This window comes from Callospermophilus lateralis, chromosome X (assembly GCF_048772815.1).
Source record: "Callospermophilus lateralis isolate mCalLat2 chromosome X, mCalLat2.hap1, whole genome shotgun sequence".
NCBI lineage: Eukaryota > Metazoa > Chordata > Mammalia > Rodentia > Sciuridae > Callospermophilus > Callospermophilus lateralis.
The window spans coordinates 87,988,207-87,995,146 of record NC_135325.1 but is presented as its reverse complement, the minus strand read 5'-3'; positions in this window follow the sequence as shown (position 1 = coordinate 87,995,146).

Below are 6,940 nucleotides of genomic sequence, written 5' to 3'. Positions count from 1 at the left end.
GATCCAGTGAGCTCCAGGTCAACTAATTGCCATTGGCTTTTTATTTTAATCCCAAGATTATACCCAGCCCATTCTATGTACCTAAATGTAACATAATCCTTCTCAGGTAGGTCATTTTTCCCGACTCCTCATCAGAAACCACAGTTGCCAATAACAAGGGCAAGAATTGTCATCTCAGATGAGTGTAGTTGACATGATCAATGCATTAGTACTGCTCATTTCCAATGTTAGTGGTTTACTCATTTGAACACTGCAGCAGATAAAGGCTCTATCAAAATTCACTATTAGAGAACTTTTAACAGAAGATAATTATTATCTGCATTTCCTACATTCCTGTTCCTGATATTTTTTATTACTTCTCATTTATTTATTTATTTATTTATGTTACTTTACAGGTATATTTTGCCTCAATGCTTTTCTTGTGTTTCTGTGTTTAAGTCTTTCTTTGAACCTTAGGTCAGTTTGTTTATTTCTGAAAAAAGCAGCAGCTTCTACACAATGCTATGATATATAGTATGGATATATGTAAATGTGTATAGTATGGAGTCGGGATAAGGGGGTATAATTAAAGTTGAAGAATATTTTAAGGTTAGTGTGTTCTGTTTAATTCTGCTCTCTAATCCTCCCGCTTTCCCCGCCCCCAGTAAAATGTTTTTTGTTTGTTTTTGGGTACCAGTGAAGCCAGATTTAAAGATAGGTAGTTAGTGTAGTTAGGTAAATCGGGTCTAAGGTCGAGTAAGATAAAGAAAACAGAGACCATTATAGAGAATGGAGTCCAGGAAACCAGAGCAGCACTTGGGGAAATTGAAATGCTAATGTCCCCAAGGCTCGGAACCCATCCCAAAGAACTGTTAATGAAACAGCTCCCAGCAAACAGTGAAGTGCTAATCCAAAACCGCCCCAGGCCCTTCCTGCCCAGATTACATCTCCAGTTCACCTATTTCCCACCTTTTGGCCTTCCCACCTGCTTTTTATCGCTGCAGGATAGAGTGAAACAAAGGATGTGAATGTGGGAAGACTAAAAGAAGACCTTAGATATAAAAAGGGAAGACCTCCCCCTTCCAAGGATTCTGCCCTTTGGGTCCCCTTCTTCCTCCAGGGAGAAGTCTTTCTGCTGTCCTTTAATAAAGCTACTTTCTACTCTAAACTTACCTCGGCTGCTTCTCTGGTGTTATACTTCAGCATTTGCGGAAGCAAGGACTTGTCACCGGTAAACAGAGGTAATACCAGGGATTGAACCCAGGAGTGAGACATATCCCCAGTCTATATATATATATATATATATATATATATATATATATATATATATATATATATATATATATTTTTTTTTTTTTTTTTTTTTTGAGACAGTGACTCTCTGAGTTGCTTAGGACCTTGCTAAACTGCTGAGGCTGGCTTTGAGCTTGATTTTCCTGCCTCTGCCTCCAGAGTTACTGGGATTACAAGCATGTGTCCCTGCACCTGACCCCAGTAGAATGTTAAAATATTGTAACCCTATAAAAATCTCCCCAACTCAAATCCTGAACGAAAGAAATGACCTCTTACTTGACCTGAAACATGATTTATTTTAGGTTGGTTGCTTTTTTAAAGATTTTTTTTAAAGAAATGCAAATCAAAACCACTCTAAGATTTTGTCTCACTCCAATCAGAATGGCAGCTATTAAGTATAAAATTAGATTTAAAGAAATAAAAAAGAATACAAACAACAATAAGCGAGGATATGGGGGAAAAGGTACACTCATACACTGCTGGTGGGTCTGTGAATTGGTGCAGCCAATATGGAAAGCAGTATGGAGATTTCTTGGAAAATTGGGAATGGAAACACCATTTGACCCAGCTATCCATCTACTTGGTCTATATCCAAAGGACTTAAAAACAGCATACTACAGGGACACAGCCACATCAACGTTTATAGCAGCACAATTCACAATAGCTAAACTGTGGAACCAATCTCGATGCCCTTCAATAGAAAAATGGATTTAAAAAATGTGGCATAAATACACAATGGGATATTACTCAGCAATAAAAGAGAATAAAATCATGGTATTTGCAGGAAAATGGATGGAGTTAGGGAAGATAATGCTAAGTGAAGTTAGCCAATCCCAGAAAAACCAAAACCGAATGTTTTATTTGATATAAGGAGGCTGATTCATAGTGGGGTAGGGAGAGGGAGTATGGGAGGAATAGAGAAAATCTAGATAGGGCAGAGGAGTGGGAGGGGAAGGGAGGGTGCAGGGAGTTAGAAATGATGGTGGAATGTGATGGACATCATTATCCAAAGTACAGGTATGAAGACATGAATTGGTGTCAACATAATTTATATACAGAGATATGAAAAATTGTGCTCTATATGTGTAATAAGAATTGTAATGCATTCCGCTGTCATATATAAATAAAAAAGTAATTAAAAAAGAATCATTACTTTTTATTTGAAATCATTTTTGTGATTATGATATTATATAAATAAAGTAGGTAAATAGAAGAGTATAGAGAATACATAGATAATTATTTATACAAATTTAATCATAGTAATGTTATATCAAATCATTGGGATAAATTATGATTTAAAAATAATGTACTTCTGCACCCTTACGTATCCATATCCATAGAAGAAAAAATATTGGATACTGCCTCATCATATTCAAAAGTAATTTCTAAATGGATGTAGTCCTAAGATGTACTTTAAAAAATTAAACATTAAAAATTTTCAAGACAATTTAAGAAAAAATTTGTGTAACATTGGCATTGAGAGAAATTGTTCAACTAACACTGGAAATTCAGGAGATGTAAAGAAAAAAGAATGACATATCCAACAACACTAAAGTTTTCCAGTTCTTCTACAAAGATAAAATTGCCTTTGTGATTTTTATACATATTTTTTAGCTGTAGTTGGACACAATACCTTTATTTCATTTATTTATTTTTATATGGTGCTGAGGATCAAACCCAGGACTTCACAGGTTCAAGGTAAGTGCTCTACCGCTAAGCTACAACCCCAGCCCCACCTTTGTTATTTTATAGCACTAGTGAATCAGTTTGTTTTCTTACTGGTGATCTTCTTATCAACAGAATTATAACTATAAATTAGTTTCAATTTCCTTGAAAATCAGAGGAAGAATATTTGATGATGAGTCAATTACCTAAAATATATAATTTAATTTAGTAAGTTTACATCTAGGGGTTCTAATAAATTAGAAAGAGATACAAATTTATTTTAAAGCATGTTTGTATGTATTTTACCATTAATACAGAAATATTGGGGGACCATCCTAAGTGTTCCACAAACAATGAAGTAATAATGATTAAATATGTTATGTGACACTCAAATGCTAGAGTGTTACACATTCTTGAATATTATGTCTTTAAAGAACTTTAAGAAACTTTCAGGAGAACTCATGTTTAATGTTAATTAAAAAAAAGTACTATCTTTATAAAATAGTTCCAATTTTAAGGGAAAAAAAACATGCTTAAGAAGAAACTGGTGGGCTGGAGTTATGGCTGAGCCGTAGAGCATGTGCCTAGCACGTGTGAGGCCCTGGGTTTGATCCTCAGCACCACATAAAAATAAACATAATAAAGGTATTGTGTCTAACTACAACTAAAAAATTACTGTTAAAAAAGAAGAAACTGGTAAATGGAATTTCAGAATATTAACAGTTTAGTTCAGCATGGGGGCACAGGCCTGTAATCATAGTGGCTTGGCTTGGGAGGCTGAGGCAGGAGGATCTTGGGTTCAAAGCCACCTTCAGTAATTTAGTGAGGTGCTAAGCAACTCAGTGAGATCTTGTCTCTAATAGAATACAAAACAGGGCTAGGGACATGGCTCAGTGGTCAAGTGCTCCTGAGCTTAATCCCTGGTCGCCCCCCCCCCCCCCCGCCAAAAAAAAAAAAAAGAATATTAACAGCTGTTCTCAGGGTGCTAGAAGTATAAATTTAAAAATCATTCTTTACGTATTTTTCTGTTTTCCATATTTGCAACAATGAGTAATTATTACTTTTATAAACAGATATAGAATGTTATTAAACAATTTTTAAGGAAAGCAAATTATGCAACAATGAGGTAGCATTTTTTTTGCCTATCAGATTGGCAAGATTTTTAAATTGTTAATATTCCAATTTGGCATTTGGCAAGGATATGAAGAAACTGGCACTCATACATTCTGAGTTGGAGGCTCTTGAAAGTTTACTTTATACATATCATTTGAGGAATGTATTAAGTCCATATACAGTGATAATACACCTACAAGGAGCTGGACTACATTTTATTTACATAGGGGCTAATTTTCACCATAACTCAATATAGCTAAAGAGAGAAACTGAGTCATAAACTGATCTAGATCACTTGCTTAAATCTTTGCCCTGTGATGACAAAATCAGATTTGCCTAACTATTTCATAAATACTGAAAGTTGTTTTTATAGGTGGTCTGGATTAGTGTACATAATAGCGAAAAATGACTCCCTTAAAATCTATGGGTTCACCTTCAAAGTATTTGCTATAAATGTCATCTCATGAGAGGGGTTCACACTTGATCTAACATAGAAGTAAGATGTTACAAAATGAAATTTTGCTTCTCTTTTAGGTGTATTTATGTGATATTGAGTTGGATGTGTAAAATATTACCTATTCATTTGTATGCATGTTTTCCTGTGAAATAATAATAGTATTGACCTCAGGATTTTCTGAGGGTTAAATAAACTAATGCATGCAATGTGCTTGGTGTATAAGCTAGCATATAGTAAATGCTCAATGAATGTTGGCTTGTATTATTTGAACATGTTGCTTAAGATTTCTATTTGAATAACAATAACTTGGCTTATGCCAGGCATCAAGTAGAGTCCAAATGAATCAGACAGTTTTATTACAATGTTTAAGTTTGAAGAAGGATTGCTTTAAATATATTTCTGAAGGCTCAAGTAGAGCGAATATTTGGATATAAATATGGGATTTGTCCATTTCATAGAAGGCATAAGGGAATATTGAAGGATTGAAGGGAATGAGGATTGGCTTGGAAATTAGACAGTGATTTAGTGAATGAAGTGGCTGTAGACCACTTCTCAAGGACTTTAGCCCTTAGCTTTAATGAGAGTTATATGATAATAAGAGAATATGGGGAAAGACTGTTCTGGTTGTAATTTACTCCCCCGCCATCTGTAAAGCAAGGAGGTTGAACTTGGTAATAAATAGCTAACATTTTCTATACACTTGCCATAAATCAGGTGTTTTATAAGCTGGGGTTGTGACTCAGCAGTAGAGCACTTGCCTAGTGTGTGCAAGGCCCTGGGTTCAATCATCAGCACCACATAAAAATAAATAAATAAAATAAAATAAAGGTATTGTGTCCAACTACAATTAAAAAATTAAATATTTTAAAAAATGGCACATATTGGAATATTCTTATATATGAAAGAAAGAAAAAATTTGGATGAGTTATGAGGCTGATGCTCTATTATTTCTCCTAACATTACTAGGCCAGAACCATTACGAAGAGTAGGCAAACATATAAGGTAACATTCTTGCAGGTTTTAATGCCAATCACAGCACATTTCACTCCATCTTGGCTTGTGGACAATAGAATTTTTTTTCTTTTTGGGAAGGTTGCTAAGGCAATTTTCAAGGATAATTGCAGAGAATTTTATTTAGGGGGGATAGGAATTAGCTTTAAAAAGACAATGAATGAGTTTCATGAGAGAAACTGAAATTAAGTCCCATTAAAACCATGCTAGGATCTTGATTTAAACTTCACTGACTTTATAGATTAATTTGGGAAGACCTGACTCTTTATAATATTGCATCTTCCCATTCAGGGTCATTAGTGTCTTTCCATTAGTTTTTGTCTTTCAAATTAGTTTTAAAACTGGTAAAATGTACTGGAATGTAGGGAAATGTTTGTTTGAAAAAAATTAATAATTTCTCCAAACTGATATTTAGGACTACCTACTACACCTTTGACCATTTTATATTTTTTCCTTTGTGGTGATGAAGATTGATTTTAGTGTTTCAAGTGTGGTTGGGCAAGTGTTCTACCACTGAACTACACCCAGCCCTTCCTTCGTCCATTTTTGAAAGGAGTAGCTTAAGTTATTTATATTCACAGTAAGATCTGCCTAGGTTTCTGATTTCACTAGTTGTTTCAGACACACCACTAAAGACATTATTGGTACTGGTTATTAGTGCTGCAAAAAACAAGTTTTGATAGTGGCAGACCGTAACAGTAACTTGTCTATGCAAATATTATAAAGTCCTACTGCTTGTAGTTGAATTATTATTCTACAAGCCTGTGAATAAGGATTAGCACGCAAAGGTTTATTATACAGTTAATGAAGAACAGTTGTTTTCTGTTCTTCCATAAATAACTAATGCCAAGAGCAGTCTGGCTATCTGTTTCAGCTTCTTGTTACAGAAGAGCAAAATAGGGAAGGCCTAGATATCAGTGCCTGCCAATGGAGTGGTCCTGTTAAATTCTATGTAGCTTTGGAAAGTTTAATTTTCATGTTTTCAGTGTTTTTTATGTTGTATTTTTCAATAGCACTGTATATTTCCCTAACTCTTCCATTTCCATATATTTATCTATTCAGTTTCTAACCGAATTGATAGTTCTGGACGGATGCATTACTTAGTGAGGCTGATGTAACAGCAAGCCTCCTGGTGTGGTAGGAAATCCAGGCTCTGTTACTAGTTATTTTATTTGCATCTGTTTCTTCATCTTTTAAAAAGGGGTAATCTCTGTCTTCCTAACTAGTAAACAATGGTACAAGTGTTTTCAGCTGCCCGGGGAATATTTTGCTCTTGTGTGGTAGTTCTTGGAGGTTTTTTTTTTTTTTTTTTTTTTTTTTTTTTTTTTTTTTTTTTTTTTGGTACTGGGATTGAACTCAGAGGCACTAGACTACTGAGCCACACCTCCAGCCCTATTTTTGTATTTTATTTAGAGACAGGGT